At 44.2% G+C, this 18,813-nt stretch overlaps 1 long non-coding RNA gene across 1 annotated transcript; it reads left to right on the forward strand.

The window, feature by feature from the left end:
- The first annotated feature begins 11,111 nt into the window (after nt 1–11,111).
- Nucleotides 11,112–14,130, forward strand: LOC142092578 (uncharacterized). Its single transcript, XR_012677124.1, has 3 exons — nt 11,112–12,087; nt 13,266–13,348; nt 13,702–14,130. It is a non-coding gene; the product is annotated as an uncharacterized LOC142092578 (long non-coding RNA).
- The last annotated feature ends 4,683 nt before the right edge of the window (nt 14,131–18,813 follow it).

Below are 18,813 nucleotides of genomic sequence, written 5' to 3' on the forward strand. Positions count from 1 at the left end.
ATGCCAGGTTTCCCTTGGATTTTGAAGGGCTTTGCAACATTGCCCTATGAACCTCTGTCTTTCACCCCAAGAGAAACAATTCGTAATATGAGTATTCATGGATTTGTTACGTAACTGCCAAGGTAAAAAAATGAAAAGCTAAGGAACGCCAGAAGTCCCCCACAGTCTTACCCCATTTGTTGGGCAGTTCTTTATGTAGTCGCCAGGTTTTCCGCAACGAAAGCAAGCGTATGATGGTGGAGGTGGACCCCAGGGTTTCTTCATGTAACTAAAAGGGTTTGGGGCAAAGAAGAAAAAGGTATGCACGTGTCTCTCTCGTTAAAACAAACTTCTCTACAATTTTTCCATAATCTTCAAAGAACAGATTTGACATTATCAACACTTACTTGATTGGATCATATTCCTGGCAAGACTGTAGCATCATAGCTTTTATTTTATCTTCTTCGGAAGCATTGGCTTCAGCCAGATTGGCACTCTGTTTAACAGGTAATTATTTGACACATACATTAGAAACACATTTAAGCCCACACTGCCAAAGAGAACACCACTCACCCAACCCTGTAAAGAGCAGCACAACGCCAGCTGAGGTTGCATGAAAACAGCTGCTTATATGAAACAGAGTTGTCCAAAAGATGTTCTGGGGAGTCCTTACATCATCACAGGATGTTTATGTGCCTGTTAACCTACTTGAAAAGAGCATTCCTGGGCACTCCAAACCTTAGGCTCTTCATGTTCCCCCCCACTAACTTCTTCATAGGAAGCAATTTAACTACAATAAGCAAAACCTGCAGTTTTTTCCAGCTGACCGTGTCCTTTTAACATACAAATTGTAATATAAACGTTATGCAGAACTGGATCTTCAAATTATTGAAGCCAGCTGATTTTTTTAAAGTAGTATTTGTTCAACTGTTTTTATTACACACTAGTACAGATACAAGCAGGGTCTAAGGGAGTGACTGTAAATGATTTGGACCCTCAAGCACCTATCATTCAGATCAGCCACTCATGGTTTTGGTTTTAGATGCATTCATTCACAAAAGCAACCAACTTGTTTCAGCATTTTGTTAAAGGGCTGTTTCATATACACAGCTTTTTCTCAACTGTAACATAATCCAGATCGACATCTATGAAATCATTTCCATTAACATTTACAGAAGACTTTACAGATACTTGACTACTTTGTTTGAACCCAAGCGGTTTACAAAACACATCCAAAACCCACAAGACATTACTAGGAATAGACCAAAATTCAATATGGCATTTAATGCATAATAAAACAGAAAACTTTTTACAACACATTGCCTCCATGCTAAGCCAGTCTGCACTGAGGAGGTTAGAGTAAGGAACCGTTTGGAGCTGCTTTATCTTATGTTCCTCTGTTTTTCTGAAATACTTACATTTTCTCAAAAGCTTAAATGTGTACACCACTTGGACAGTTTTTCACATTTTAGAGTAAAACTTCACCTGAGTTTACAGAACCAAGGACATGTTTAGGGACAGCGCTAACAGAGACCAATTTCTCCTGGTGGCTACCTTCCAAACTATTTTTTTTTTCTTACCAAATGTCCACAATTTAATTTCTGCAGTGAGAGAGGGAAGAAGTTACCAGTGGGAAGAGATTTTTCTTTCTGGGAAAGGAACTCCAGCCTTTATTTTCAGAAGAAAGAACTAGCTCCTCTGCATTAGGCCCTGCCTTCTCTAATCTTTGTAACTTCAAAGACTAGTAATTTCATTGGCTAGCACTACGCCTTTTCACAAAGTGCAATCCCAGCCAAAGTTACATGTTGTTGAGCAAAAAATGCAGGCAGTTCCATAGCAAAACATGGCATTACAACAGTTTCAGAAGGTCACGTTTGCTAATATGCCACACATACGCATCAGTATTTTCCTGTAAACAATTAGGTGCATTTACACAATTTACACAGTCTGCGATCAAACAAATTAGATTGTGTTGTCCACTGTATATATACTACAGTGTATGAAATTGTGCAGCATTCAAAGCATGGATCTATAACTGTAGTGCCTAGAAATTCAAAAATAGCCATGCAGTTGTCCGTGTTCCAGAAACGCTTCTATTTTGGCTCTTGCAAACCCCCCTGAAATGTCCGTCACTTACAGCCAATTAAATTCTTCTGTGAAAATTGTGTTAGTTTCCAATGCAAAATGAACGAAAAGTATGAAAAACGGTAAACAGCTTCTGAAGTGCTTCTTCTTTGTGTCTTGAAGATGAGTAATACTGCAACACTACGTTGCGGCTGATAAGGTCCTCCCCCTTCTATCTTCCCAAACTGGCAACTACTCTTTACCAGGATAGTATCAAAATATACACACATTTTAAAGTTAAAAGAAATACTTTAAATTATTAAAAATTAAATTAAAGGTTTGGTCACATTACAACAGTTATCCAGCTAGAGATCACAGTATAAGATTTAAAAATACAAAGCAAACACTTTTTTTTTAAGAATATATATGTACCTTAGTCAGCTGGGCCAGAGGAATAGATGCAGAAGAGTCATCAATCTGTTCACAAAAAATTAAACTCACATTCAAGTTCTACAATCAAAAACAGAGCAATAGTTAACCTCTACTGTAGTCTGACAGTCTGCACTATATCCTCCGAGTGTCACTGAAAGAGCCATTTCCAACCTAGTGTAGTTGGTATTTGTTCAAAACAAAGTCCAAACCTGTGACAGCTTAAGAGTGCCTATGTGGTTAAGGAGAAGAAGCTAAACTAACCAAACCCGCTGGAGATCAACTTCTTGCTCCAGAATATCTCAGAGAGGGACCCTTGTCAAATGCTCACAGCTGCTTAAAAGTCGAAGGGGTAAGGAAGCTATCAATTTTCAGCTAAAAAGGATTTTAAAAAAATATTTATTTGAGAAGGAAGCATCACTACAGGAAACTTCTTTTCAGTGTGGTTTGTAAACTAATCAGCCAAGTATTTCCTTGTGTTACTTATTTCTGTTTTAGCAGCAGAACGACAGTGTCTTCAAACCTGAAGAAAAACGCTGCCCCTTTTCCAAATGTAAATTCAAAGTGGCAGTATCCTAAGGAAAAGCTTAGCCTTTGGGAAATTAAAGCAGCATCCAGCCCTGAAGTCACCCAGATCCAAAAATGTACTGCAGGCGGAGGTTAAGAAAAATGACAGGGATTTTACCCTTTACAAATGCACCAGGCTCTAACCTTGTGCCAAAATTTGTACACTGGGTTTTACGTATTTTCATTTGCAGACAAACTATTAAACTAAACTGCTTCATCTGATAAAGCGGAAAGGTCAAATGTAGAACTTTAGAATACCACTTTGTGTAGCAACGATATTTAAATTGACAGCAATCTATTAAAGACAGTTATGCACTCAGAGGGGCCCAAACAATATCACTTCAATTATACAGTTTCAGGAACAAATACCCAAGTCTTTAAGGACATGAAAAGGAAGCATTTAGCTGCACAGAACTGTCCTCAAAACGTGTGGGACATGTTGGTTTTGGTATTTGTTTGAACCCCCAAGGCAAAAGTAAGAAACAGTACCAAGTTTAACAATAATGGTTTCTCAGTGGTTTTTGATAACATTTTCAAAAACCATGTTCAGTTGTGCAGACCTTGAACCTACGTGATCTAAAAACGATTGTACATTATCTGTACAACACAAAGTCATTCAGGAAATAGTCTAGCATATCCAGTATGAAATACAATGCATTACTAGGCACAAACACCAATATTCACATTAGATAGAACTGTGCCAATGATGGCATTACTCCGTTTCTACTATGCTGAATCAAATACATTGCATTTACAACATACACTATGTTTTACTGGAAAATCTATTCAGTTAATGTTTGGAAAATTAATCCAAGGCTACCTTAAGTGCAGCGTGCAGCAAAAAGTGTGAGATTGTGTTTTTACATACTGCTTTTGATGTTCCACTTACTGGCTCAGTTTGACTTCTAGAAGAAGAAATAAAGGTGATCAGAACTTCAAATACAGCACTTGTACCAAAAACAGAAAGCACTGAAAACAGATTATAAAACCTGAACATCAAAACTTTATGTTCTGATAGTCTAGTGAATGTGGAAATTTATTCATATACATAAACCGTTCTCTCTCGGTACATTCAGTGCAACTAAAAAAAACCCCCCAGAATCCCATTTCTACTTTGTCACAAATTACTCTAAGGCTTACAGATATAGAACACAACCGTGCAAGGGGAAGTCCTCAGATAGTTTGTCTCTGCTACATAAGTATCAAAACCAGGAAGTCTGTACTACAGTTTTGTGTTCATAAATAATCAACCATCAAAATACGAAGGTAACTTTAGCCAATCTGTGTATCGCTAGTATTACAAATAGGTACCAGATAGAGTCCTTTAGTTTCTAAGAAAGAACAGCGATAGTCTAGACACTTCCAAGTGCACGTTTACTTAAGTGAAAAAAATCAGTCATCTGACAAATAACAACAATGTCAGCAGCATCGTCTTTAGAACAGTGTTTCTCTGTGGAAGCCCAAGCACTGTGTTCGGATATCTTAGCCATGAAAGTGCCAAAACACTAAATGTGTTACATATGCTATATGGACTAAAAATAGTAGTAGAAATGTCACCTGAAAGCAGGTCCTAGGCCTTTGTGCGATTTAGGAGAACTGTGACCAAGAAAAAAGGTCTTGGTTGCCATTATTTGCTTCAAGATAATCTTGAAAATGCTACGATATTTTAGGAAGTATTTATTAAATTTGAAAACTTGCTGAGATTCCACATACTCATTGATCTGTATCTGCACGCTACTCGTCATGAATCAGCCATGCAACCATTGATATCGTTAACAAACAATTCACACATCATCCAAAGTGTCCCATGAGCAGAGGCAATTCAAAGGCTGCTGTGCAATTGGTGTACAAATAGGAAGGCGCATGCTCCCTGCCACTGCTAGAACACCACCAGGCTCGCAATGACAGCCACGTACCTCCTGAAGTTGAGGAAGGACAAGGACATCCTTTAGATTACCACAGCATGGATTCTTCATACGTTTACCTTCAAGAGCGTACTAAAAGGAGAGTAACGCATTTTTGAAGGCCTCTCCACCATTACAGCATACATTCATCATTCCCAAACATTCACCACTCTACCAGTTGTTTCTGCAATGTTCACAGCTGAAAGACTAGAAAGCTAATCTGCCTGGTTAATTTTCAACGCTAGAACAGCAGTGCCATTCCTTCCTTATCCCCTTATACATACAGGTATGTATTTGACCTTTGATACTAGCAGCATCTATCCTCTCATTTTAGGGCAGCATTACAATACCAGGAGAGGGTGCCCGAAACAGAGGATGCACTGACAAGACAGCACTAAGCAGACATGTTTAAATTAACCCCCAAAACAAGGCCATGTTTATAAGCACAGTGCTGCGGTGTCAAGAATTACTAGAGAGTGCCTGAAAACACTGCAACAACTACTGCAGGAATACGCCCAAAGTTGAGATGCAGAGCCACATAAATTCAGGGTTTTTTGCTTGCAGATGCCTCGTGGGTACCGGGAGGCTGCTGTACTCTTTGTTCGAGACACAGTGTAACTCATCCGTCTACTTGATTTATTGAGAACCAACATTAGAAAGACATGGCAAAACCACAAGCTAATAATACCTACTCATTGTGGTGGAGAGACCTATCTTTAAGGCGGCTGGAAAACATGACCGTTCAAACAATGCTAATGTAGCTGATATAGAACTGGACTGTACGAATACATAAATGACAGCAGTAATCCTCTAGTCAGCGCTGCATTGGAATAGCTGTAATTTTAATCAATACACCTGATTGTCTGTCCTCCGTAAATCTTAGGAATACAGAACCAAAACCCGGAGCACAGATACCAGCTTAGGGTAAAAACAGACGTAGCAAGATAACTAGTAACATTTGGTAATGTGCTAAACTGCTTACTGAGTTTCAAGTTTGGAAAGGATTAACTATTCCTTCATCGTACTTGCACAAAAGGCAATACACTTTAGGATATTGTTCTTTTTCTCTTGCCTGAAACGGACATTGTCTTGAGGAAACGCATAGGAATCGCTTACGAATGGAACTTCTTGTTTGCATCGTTTGCCAACTGGTAAACCTTGGTCTTTCCTCTATAGCTAGTATGCAAAAAACCCAGATTCGGGGCGTAAGAATACCTGCCATATCCCCCCCAAATGCCAGAAATAGTCAAACACTGAGAATCAGACTCTTCTGAGACGGGAACAAAGTATGCGTTTACGCTACAGTGCGTATCTGTCTTTACTATAAAAGCCATAAAAGCAAACACATATAATAAGGAATCTCTGCACGTCGAGGAAACAGGATCTACAACTTGGGTCTCAGAACAATCAACCCCAAGAACAAACCCAACAGAATAATCTTAAAAGTTACCATGGTTGGAGTTCGAACCCCATGTCCCAGCAGGCCTAAAAATGTAAGTCCACTTTCGGACAGATACATTAAAATCTACCCCGTGCCAACAAAAATTAACAGCAGCTTTAACAAGAAAGAACGCCTCTGTAAACTAATATCCATAAAAAAAGTTAACACACTGGAACCCCTAACAAAGAATACAATGCTTTATGGATACTTACATAACATCGGTTTTGCCGGTAGCTTTAACTCCTCCAACAGGGATTCTTCTAACAATTACCGATGAGGTCTTAGGAATCAGGGCATTTTCATCTGTGTATTCTGAAAACAACATAAATACAGAGAAAAACATCAGTCAATTCGTAAGAATGCATGTTCATATGTAATTACGTAGCACTTCGCAGAATCCCTTTACAGATACAGAAGCAAAATTTTATATGTAACATCACGCTTTTATCGTCTCAACACACTAACAGTATATTTCAAGAAATCTTGGGGTTTGAGAATCAAACACAAGCAGCAAAATCTTTTTCCTTTTTTTAAAACAGTTTGAATGCCAACAGCAAAATGGACTCAAAGGTCACTAAAGGAGAGTCTGCTAATGCACGAGGTTCTTTCCTGACCTAGCTTAAAGTTGCTTTTGCTTCCGTTAGGCTACAAAACCCATAGATCTTTGGAGAAAAACAAACCACAGCAAAGTCTCCCCTGCCTAAACCAGATTCTAAAGTCTGACTAGCTTGCCCTGCAACCAAACAGGCACTTAGCTAAAGCACGAGAACTCTGCGCCATTGCTTTCATAGCTGTTAACTAAAAACCAGTCACCTGTGCTGCCAGTGCTCAAGCCTGACAGAACACAGAAGAGAGCCTGCCGCCTCTGCCTGTTTCTTGGAGCTTAATCCATCAACAACCACACTTCTCAGCTGCTCAGGGCTTTACGTTTAAATGGAAACAGAACTGGCAGTGCTAGAATTTGGATCACAGACATTTGGGGGTTTTTTTGAGCTTGCTTTCACAAGTAGGGCAGAATTGGCTCAAACTCAAGTGGTATCTCCCCTCTTAAGCTAATCATCTAGTTTGAATTAACCAAAGGGACGTGAATTCGTTCGATCGATTCCCTTTTTGCAGAGCAGAGAGGCCCAAACGAAATTACTTAGGAAGACAGCCTTGAAAAGCCTTTCAGGAACAGCGTGTGCCTGAAGCTCTCCATGCTTTGCCTTGGCTTACACCCTGTTAGTCTTCTGAAGCGGAGGAAAGCCTTCTGACCTTTTACATAAGGCCCAAACAAAAAAAACCAACTACCTGAGACACTTGGACTGAGTAAGCTTAAAATGCAAAGATCTCTCCATGAGAATGCTTTTTCTATTGTACTTACACAAGCTGGATAGGACTGAATATTTTAAAGCACTATCAGCAGGCATCCCCTGTAATCTGCCTACAGTTTTAAATATTCAAAGCCCTTACCTTTGCAGAGCGAATCAGAACAATGGTCTGAAAACCAAAGATGCTGTATACCTCGTCAAGCCCTGTCAGGGTGGTTTTGCTCAGTGATCACACACAAAATAGGAATATCTCACCATTTATGCTCCACCTTTCAGTATATTATTCCTACAGGCAGGAACCTTTCTTAGACCAAAACATACCTACCAGAAGATATTATTTCAACCATGAAATGAAAATTTTACTTCGATTTCCAGATGACAGAATGCTTCTTCAGAAAACTGAGAAATCATTTTGCTGAAACTCACTCCTGCTCTTCCCCCCTAGGAACAGCGAGCTTCCTCTGGACTTCAGAGCAGTTTCAAACTGTAGGAGAAAGGACTACCAATGATGAAAACAGAAGCTTTTACAGAAGCCATATCCTGAAACCGACCCCTAGAGCTCTTCCCAAAAGGGAAATCTCACCACTGCACAGCCACGTGCCAAGAAAGGCCTCCGCTGGGACTTTTTGATGGAGAAGGAGCTCAACCAGTGCTGAGGCCCAGACAAACAACTGGGAGATCACGCCAGCTGCAGGTCTAGAAGCCCAAAGCAGCTCTTTCTACCTGCTGAACGGAGTCATACAGAGTATTCTTTCTGGCCCAGATTACAAACCACTGGATTAAGGCCAGTTCAGAGTCCCATTGTTGGTTTTATTTTTCTGTATTTTGCCTGATAAGCAGAATAGCGCATTCTCCAAGTGTTTGGGGTCAGAATGTTACAGGGCAGGAAAGAGTACCCAAGGAACCGGAGGTCTGGAGTTTGCGGTTCTTCCACAATATTGTGAGGACAAGAAATTCAGCTCAAATTAAAAGGAGGCAAGTTTAAATGCATCACTCTTGATTATAGGCTTTTTGAAGGGAATTCTGCCTTTGTAGAACATGCCTCTATAGTAGGCATGGAAGAGGACCCCTCTCCCCTCCCCCGCCTTTTAAAATAGGTCCCAACCATCCATTTTGCCTTCCCTGCATCTTAAAAAGAGTCCACCGTATCATTTTGTTCCACTGATACTCAAAATCCTGTTTACTTTTAGCTTATATTAGCATTGCTTCTATCACTAGATTTCCATTATGAAAAGTAACAGTTACTGAACTGTAAAAGGTTAGAGGACGCGGAAAAATCTGAACAAGCAGGCCATCTCCACTCAAGGTTCACTTTGTTCTTTCCAAGATCATTTCAACATTTAGTCAGGACTCCCGCACAGACCAAGTTATAAAAAACCAATACTTTCTGTCCACATGTAAGAATTCCAAACATCCCATTTAGGCAGAATATCCGGGTCTAGTTCTTTCCTTTATCTTCTGAAGGTGAGTTTAAGGATCTACACCTGATTAATAAAAACTGAAATTCACGGTTATGCATATAACCCAAAAATATGGCATACATATATATTACACGGAAATGTATTCTCTAGCTTTGCTCTGCAAGCCACTGGGGGATTTTTGCCTTTTCACATGGAAAAACACCCTTACGAACGCTTCAATAAGCACCTGTGTCACTAATATACCAAGGTTAAAATTTTATACTTGTTTTACAAAGGTCAAAGTGCAACACAACCTACCTAGAGGAGGATCTTGTCACTTGTTAAAGAAGAGTGATGGTCTTTGAAGTATGAAAGATACTCCTTCTCTAACTTCACCTTTAGGAAACACCACATTTAACAGAACCCAGTGAAGCAGATGCTTTTTCTTCACTGGCTTCCGATTACGTGTGAAAACAAAGCAACACACTTTGTAAAACTGGTATTATGTATATTAGAGTAACACTTTATGGGGTGACATATTTGCGAGCATAAATTTTTCTTCTAAAACTTTGCTTTCCGTTCGTCACCTGCTATAACAGAATCCACGGGTTTGGCCTATTTCGAAACATTTTTTCTTCTGGTGATGATAATTGGGCTCCATCCCAGTTTATTATCATCCACCATTCTGGTTTTAAGGCTCTGTTTTGCACAGACCCAACTATCACAGTAGTGACGTCAGCCAGTTGGCCATTCAGCCTTGCTAGCATCTGTGAAGCTGAAAGTACATTAGCCACTGAAGACAAAATTCAGAGACCCTTCTGCAGCAAAGCCCTTAAAGCAAATAAAACATTTTTCAAAAGCTCTTGACAATTTGATTCAATATTGCTAGAAAAATTCAAGACTTCTGAAACGTAGCTCTACCTACTTATGTCATGCAATCCAATGGCATCCCTAAGACCCCTAACGTTGCGCTGTTAAGGCTCTTCACAGACACTCTCCTGAAAATAGTTTAAGTATCTGTAGATAAACAGCAAGCTTTAGGTCCAACCACTTTAAAGGCTAGGGCTGAAGTTACAGTTACCGCAGTGTACATACTACTCTGTTTAAGTTTTAACACATGAAACAGGAAGAGGAAAAAAAACACTAGTACACATTTTAAAGAAAAGCCTGTTTTAAGAGTGTCACAGAACCACAGGGGGGAAAAAAAAAAAAAAAGAAAGGTAATGTTTAAGGAGTGAAAACACTTTACAAGTCTTTTTATTTCTGAAAAGTCACATCCCAAAGTCTTTACTCGCATTCAAACTTACCGAGACAGCAGATAACCAAACTGAAATATCCTATCACTTCTGATTTGATGAATTGGAAAGAATTGGCAGGGTCATATAGGGAAAATCCTGAAAAGGTGTAGAGATCTTTAAAAACAATTATTAAAAGTCATAATCCCGTTGGCAAGATATTCAAATTCTTTTAAATAATTGATGCATGAATCTTTATATATATAATTTATATATATATATAATTTATATATATAATTTTTATATGTACCGGAATGCACCATGCCTCTCTTAGGACGGGATTTATTGAATAAATTGGGAGCACAAATTAACTTTGAAAAAGGAAAAATCCATTTTTCTTGGATCCAAACAAAAGGAAAAGTTCATTTTCCTGAAGCTAATGCCTGGCAAGCCCAAGTTTATTTCTTACAGACAAACACAGAAGAATCTGAAGAAATCCGTTTACCCTTCTGTTTGGGCGACAGACAAACCAGGAAGAGCAAACAATGTGGAACCGGTAAAAGTTGAATGGAAAACAGGAGTTCGACCGCTCCGGAAGAAAACGGTCAAAAGATTTTTGCCTTTGAATGGGAAGATCCGTCGACTGGGAGGAGAACTCAGCTCTGCTGGACTGTGCTGCCACGAGGGTTTAAAAATAGCCCAACCATCTTTGGAGCACCCTTGGCCAAGGAACTGGAACACTGGTCCGGTAAGGAAGATCAAATCACCCTCCTTCAGTGTGTTGATGACATCCTGTTGGGAGCAGATGCTGTTGAGATCTGCAAAGAAAAGACTGTTAGCCTCCTAAACTTTGGGGGAATGGCTGGGTACAGGGTGTCAGAAAAGAAAGCACAAATTGCAAAACAAACGGTAATTTAGCTGATATTTGGGATTTCCCAAGGACAATGAAGATTGGGAAATGATAGAAAAAAAAGGCCATTTGCAAGATGGCACCCCCTCAACCTACAATATCAAGCTCTGTTAGTGGAACAAGATGACATCATTTTGAAGTAAGTGCCATTTTAAATCCTGCTTCTTCAATGCCAAGTGAAAAAGAGAGTGATCCTAATCACGATTGTTTACAAGTTATCAAACAGGTATATGCCAGCAGGCCAGACCTGAGAGACGTCCCTCTCCGGACTCCCGATGAAGAATTATTTACTGATGGAAGCAGCTTTGTTGTGAAAGGAGAAAGGAGGGCTGGCTATGCCGCGGTAACTTTAACCGAAGATCAAGAAGTAAAAGCATTACCTCCAAATACATCCGCCCAGAAGGCAAAGATAAGAACTTTGACAAGAGCTTTAGATCTGGCTAAAGGTAAAAGAGTTAATATTTAGACAGACTCTAAATATGCTTTTGGAGTTGTTCACGCCCATGGAGCGGTATGGAAAGAGCGAGAACTTTTGTCTGCCAGTGGCTCACCTATAAAGTATGGAACAGAGATTTTAAATGTATTGGAAGCAGTACAAAAAAAAAAAACAAACCAAAAAAAAACCCCTAAGAAGTTGCTGTGCATCAAAAGAAATTCAAATAGAATCCCCAAATCACAAAAGAAAATAAGTTGGCTAAGCTATTACAGTGCAAAAAGAATGATCGAGGCTGATGGATTACTTCACATGGACAATGTAGAGTAACTCCCAAAATCATGAAGAAATTGATGGTCACAACCCATGCTGAGACACATATGGGAGCAGAAGCAATGGTCGAGTCGGTAAAACGGTATGCAAAATAGGGACTAAAATGTTATTGATTGCTAAAAGTGTGAGTGAGTGTGCTAAATGTGAGATTTGTCTTAGGAACAATTCAAAAATACAAATCTGACCCCCTCCTGGGGAGGTAAGGAAAGGCGTAACTCCCGGTGAGAACTGGCAAATAGATTTTTCAGTTACCAAGGTGCAACCAATACTGCTATTTATTGGTATTGGGAAATACCTTGTCTGGATGGCCAAAAGCTTTCCCGTGGCAAACCAACAAGGCAAAAGAGGTAACAAAACACTTCTTAAAAGAAATTATTTCAAGATTTGGAGTCCCTTCAGAGATGTCCTCTGATAGAGGCCCACATTTTGTAGCGGAGGTTATTAGGAACGTGAGTAAGACACTAAGACGACCACAATTTAGTAGACAAGTAGAGAGAATGAACCAAATATTCAAGAGACAAATTTCTAAAATATGTCAGGAAGCTCAGTTGAAATGGATTGAAGCTTTACCACTTGCCTTATTAAGAATTAGGGTAACCCCGAGAGCTAAAGAAGAAGTAAGTCTATCTGAAATTCTGTATGGTAAACCTTCTAATGTCAATCTAACAGGAAGGTTTGAACAAATGCACATAATAGGAGAAAAAGTGTTAACTGAATCTCTCTTGTCTTGGAGTAAAATGGCGAGTTCTTTACACAAATATGTTCTTTTGAGGACACTTTTACCCCTTGAATTTCTGGTACATTCATTCAGCCCAGGAGACCAAGTCTACCTGCGACCGTGGAAGGACGACCCCTTTGGAGAAAAGTGGAAAGGACCCTTCCAAGTGTTATTAACAACAACCACTGCTGTAACATTAGAAGAAATAGACTCTTGGATTCATTACACCAGAATAAACAAAATACCTCCTAGACCATGGACATCTAAGGAACCATTGCAATTAATTTGAAGGCGTACTTGATGACTTACCAGAGCTGTTGCGGAATTATCTGTGATATTTAAAATATTTATTGTTAGAAAGGAAACCAAATTAATTAGGACATTGTGTGTTTAGGAGTAGAAAATGTAGAACCTGTTGATATTAATTATGACGATCAGTAAAGCTGAATCCCAATTTCTATTGCCAAAATGGGAGAGAAATCAAAATATCGGAGAACTTTTAGCCCGAGAAGTAACCAACATGTCTTCTTTTTGTATTGCAGAACCTAGGTGATAATTCACAGTTAATTGAGAAGAAAATTCAACAATTAAAGGACTTAGCATGTGGATTTAAGGAACGAGAAGGGTAAGATCTTTCTTGGTTATTTTCATGGCTTCCAAATTTAAATTGGCTCAGACAGTTGTGCTTATTTGCAATACTGATCGTCATCTTAGTTATAATTACTTGTTGTATGATTCAATGTATGTCTTTTTGTAGACCAAATACTTATAACTAAATGATGTGAGACTCATGATGCTCAACATCGTAAGTCTCAAAGGGGGGAACTGATGCAGCAGGTACAGTATCTACTATTCCATACTGCTCGCTTCTGTAATTCTAAACAAAGACTTGTGGCTTAGAAGTTAGGGAACTAGCAGGTGTGGTGTTTGCAGGTGTGTAGAATTGTAACCGGTCTAAATCGTGTATCCTGGAAGCAGTGTTAGACTCTAGTGAAGAGTAACCTTGGAAACGAGAACCATAAACAAACGTGGTCCAGACGTGGCTTGGAGACAAACCTCGACCTTAAAAGGAAAGAAAGGAACAGGTTCACGAAGAGTTCACTACCCCGCCGACCACCAGAGACCCTCAAGGAGACCCTAAAGGCATTAGTGCGCATGTGTCTAGGAAATTTAAGGAAGATGTAAAAGAGAAACTGAAAATATGTATGAGAAGCATGGATACAAACAGAAAGGTGATTAGACCAGGGGTGCTTCATTTGTGGCAAGTCCACCGAGCACCCAGGCCTGAATAAAACAATCTCTCTCCTGAGCGTGTGGAATTGGTTCCTTCCACGCCGGGCACGAATCCACTTTTCGGACAACACCTAGCCCCCAGCAGCAAGAGATACCCTGCACCCTCTTATGCATAGTAGCCAGCACTCCCAGGGCGCAGCAACCAGCACCTCCAGTACTTAGCCCCCAGCACCCGTACCATCCAGCATCTAGCACCAAGGCATACCTGCACTCAGTTATGCATATTACCCAGCAATGCCAGGGCCCAGCACCCAGACATGCGCAGCACCCAGACGTGCCAAGCAGGCAGCTTCCCTGCTGCCCACCACCCACAAATACTCAGCACAACCAGGTCTCACACCCAGCACCCCCACCCCCCAGCACCCAGTGCCCAGCATGCCACACTTAGACATGCTCAGCACCCAGCAACACAGGGGCACAGAACCCAGCACCCCCAGCACCAGAAACCAACCACCCCAGCGTCCAGTACCCAGTACACCCAGGGCCCAGCAACCAACGAGCACCCAGCACATGCCCAGCACCCCCACCACCCCTCACACCCAAAGACCATCACCCCCATCACGCCTAGCACCACCATCGCCTAGCACCCGGACATGCCCAGCACCACCACCAGTGGACAGAACCCAGCACCCGAATATGCCCAACACTCAGACATTCCTAGAAGGCAGCTTCCCTGCTCCCCATCGCCCAGGACCTCCAGTGCCCATCACCTGGACATGCCCAGCACCCACCATGCAGCACCCATACTGCCCAACAACCAGCACCCACACATACCCAGCACAACCAGGGCACAGCACACAGCACACACACGTGCCAGGAATCCAGCACCCCCACAGCACAGCACCCAGCAACCCCAGCACAGCCACCCAGCACCGGATATGGCCAGCACCAAGACATACCCTCCACTCAGTTATGCATAGTACCGAGCAATGCCAGGGCCCAGCACCCCCAGTACCTAGCTCCCAACACTCCCACCGCCCAACATCCACCACCCGGACATACCCAGCACCCCCACTGCCCGTGCCCAGCACCCAGACATGCCCAGCACCCAGACATGCCCAGCGCCCAACACACCAGAAAGCAGCAAACCAGCCCCCACCATCCCCAGTGATCTGCACATAGCACCCAGCACACGCTGCGCTCAGCACCCACCACCCCCAGTGCCCAGAAACCAGCATACCCAATGCCCAGCATCCATTACCACCACCACCCCAACTGCCCCGTACCCGCACGCTGATATGCCCAGCACCCGAACACACACAGTACCCCTAGGACCCAGCACTCAGAACTCCAGTGCACTGCACTGTCCTGCTACCGGCTGGGACAGAGTGAACTTTCTTCCCAGTAGCTTGGGGGAGTGTGCTGGCTTTTGGGTTTGGTGTGAGAGGAGCGTTGATGGCCCGTGGTGGCCCACTAATGCTTTGGCTGTTGCTGGGCGGTGCTTGCACCGGGGAGACATTTGTTTTCTCTTTTCGGCCTCCCATGCCCTGCCATGTGCCAGGGAAGCTCGGGGTGAGGTGGGGAGCACAGCCGTGGTGGTTGACCCAGCTGACCAATGGGGTATTCTATAGCATGTGACATCATGCTCAGGCCTCCCCCGCCGCTCGTGACACACAGTCGGCAGCGGTGGGCGGTTGCATTCTGCATTGCCTGCTTTGTATCATCTGTTGTTGTTGTTGTTCTCATTGTTATTATTACTTCATTTTATTTCAATCATTAAACTGTTTTTGTCTCAACCCGGGAGTTTTCCTACTTGTGCCCTCTCGATTTTCTCCCCAATCCCACGGGGTGGGGGGTGGGGAGTGAGCGAGCGGCTGCGTGGGGTTTATTTGCTGTCTGGGCTTAAACCACGACATGCACCCATCGTACCCTCCACCCAGCACCCCCATGGCCCAGCACTCATTCCCGGACATGCGCACAACCTAGCACACCCACCGCCAACACACAGCCCCTGGACATGCCCAGCACCCAGCAGCCATGGTGCCCAGCACGCAGCACCCAGCATCCCCACCACGAGGATATGAAAAGAAGCCAGTCCACGCAGTGCCCACCACCCAGCACCCCCACCACTCAGCAACGGAACATGCCCAGCACCAAACACCACCAATGTGTAGCAAGGGGTGCTAGGTGTGGTGGATATGGCACATTTGGGGTGCTGGAGCTGGCTGGGTGTTGGGCAGCTGAGAAGGGTCTATCAAGGGAAGGTGAGAACCACCAACATCTTTCAGTCCTGCCTGTTAGTTTATGGGAGCCCGAAGAGGGGATCGACTGCTTTGCAGTTGGGCTGTGGTAAGGTTGCTGGTTGGGTGGAAGAGCGAGAGCAGCTCCCTCGGAAAGGGCTGCCACGAAAGGCAAGAGCCAGAAACAGCTTTCAATCCTGGTTCTTTCTGTGTTGGAGCGCCCTCTGGTGGGAAGCCGTTTAGGAACTGGGCTCGAGAGATGGTAAGGCAAAGGCTGATATTTTGGTTTGAGACTAAGGGAGGGGGTAGTGGGACCGGGAAGGGGCTACTCCTCGTTTGGAGTCCATGTGGTGGGTGGCGTTATCTAATGCAGAAGGGAATCGTTATCTACGCAGAACCTCAAACAATCCCTTACCCTCATCAGAGCCAAGCTCCGAAGCGGCCACCCACCTCCTCCGGCTCAGGCACAGAAATAGCCAGGACTCAAGGATGATGCTGGCCCTCACCTTCCCTCGGCAGCCCCACCAACACCGGGGCCCCGTGTCTGCTCTCCCACTTATCCTCGACATATTCCTTACCCTCATCAGGGCCAAGCTCCGTAGCGGCCACGCACCACTTAGAGCTTGGCAACGAGGTAGCCACGATTTTCGACTGATGCTGGCCCTCACCTTCCCCTCTCAGCCCCACCAACACGGGGGCTCTGTGTCTCTGCTGGCACCTAAGATCAAACTATCCCTTACCCTCATCGGAGGCACGCTCTGAAGCGACCACATGGGGCTTAGACACTGAGATAGCCAGGAATCAAGGCTAATGCTGGCCCTCCCGATCTCTTGGAAGCCCCTTCACAGCCCCACCAACACCGGGGCTCTGTGTCTGTTCTCCCACTTATCCTCAGCCTATCCCTTAACCTCATCAGGGCAAAGCTCCGAAGCAGCCAGCCTCCACATCGAGCTTGGCACTAACGTAGCCAGGAATCAAGGTTGATGCTGGCCCTTCACGTTCCCTTGTCAACCGCACCAACACCTGGGCTCTGTGTCTGTTCTCCCGCTTATCCTCAACATATCCTGTACCCTCATCAGAGACAAGCTCCGAAGCGGCCAACCTCCACATGGGGCTTGGCACAAATGTAGCCAGGAATCAAGGCTGATGCTGGCCCTCACGTTCCTTTGGCAGCCCCTTCTCAGACCCACCAACACCGGGCCTCTCTGTCTGTTCTCCCACTTATCCTCAGCCTATCCCTTACCCTCATCAGAGCCAAGCTGCCGAGCCGCCACACACCCCACGGGGCTCAGGCACAGAGTTACCCAGGAATCAAGCTTGATGCTGGCCCTCACGATCTTTGGCAGCCCCACCAACACCGGGGACCTTGTCTCTGCTCGCTCCTAACATCAGCCTATCCTTTACCCTCATCGGAGCCAAGCTCCGAACCGACCCCCCTCCACATGGGGCTTAGGCACTGGGGTAGCTAGGGATCAAGGCTGATGCTGGCCCTCACCTTCCCTTGGCAACCCCACCAACACGGGGGCTCTGTGTCTGTTCTCCCACTTATCCTTGACATATCCCTTACTGTCATCTGGGCAAAGCTCCAAAGCGGCCACCCTCCACATGGGACTTGGCACTAATGTAGCCAGGAATCAACGTTGATGCTGGCCCTCACGTTCCTTTGGCAGCCCCTTCTCAGACCCACCAACACCAGAGCTCTGTAACTGTTCTCCCACTTATCCTCGACATATCCCTTACCCTCATGAGAACCAAGCTGCGGAGTGGCCACACACCCCACGGGGCTCGGGCACAGAGTTACCCAGGAATCAAGCTTGATGCTGGCCCTCACGATCTTTGGCAGCGCCTTCTCAGCCCCACCAACACCGGGGCTCTGTGTCCATTCTCCCACTTAGCCTCGACATATCCCTTACCTCATCAGGGAAAAGCTCCGAAGCGGCCACCCACCACATGGGGCTTAAGCACTGACGTAGCCACGAATCAAGGCTGATGCTCTCCCACACCTTCCCCTCTCAGCCCCACCAACACCGGGGCTCTCTGTCTGTTCTCCCACTTATCCTCAGCCTATCCCTTACCCTCATCAGAGCCAAGCTGCCGAGCGGCCACACACCCCACGGGGCTCAGGCACAGAAGTACCCAGGAATCAAGGTTGATATTGGCCCTCACATCTCTTGGCAGCCCCACCAATACCGGGGCTCTGTGTCTGTGCTCGCACCTAACATCAACCTATCCCTTACCCTCATCGGAGCCAAGCTCCGAAGAGACCACGCTCCACATGGGGCTTAGGCACTGAGGTAGCCAGGAATAAGGTTGATACTGGTCCTCACGATCTCTTGGCAGCCCTTTCTCAGCCCCACCAACACCGGGGCTCTGTGTGTGTTCTCCCATCTAACCTTGACATATCCCTTACTGTCATCTGGGCAAAGCTCCGAAGCGGCCACCCACCACATGGGGCTCAGGCACAGAAGTAGCCAGGAATCAAGGTTGATGTTGGCCCTCACGATCTCTTGCAGCCCCTTCACAGCCCCACCAACACCGGGGCTCTGTGTCTGTTCTCCCTCTTATCCTCAAACTATCCCTTTACCTCATCAGGGCAAAGCTGCGAAGCGGCCACCCT

This window comes from Calonectris borealis, chromosome 24 (genome assembly GCF_964195595.1).
Source record: "Calonectris borealis chromosome 24, bCalBor7.hap1.2, whole genome shotgun sequence".
NCBI lineage: Eukaryota > Metazoa > Chordata > Aves > Procellariiformes > Procellariidae > Calonectris > Calonectris borealis.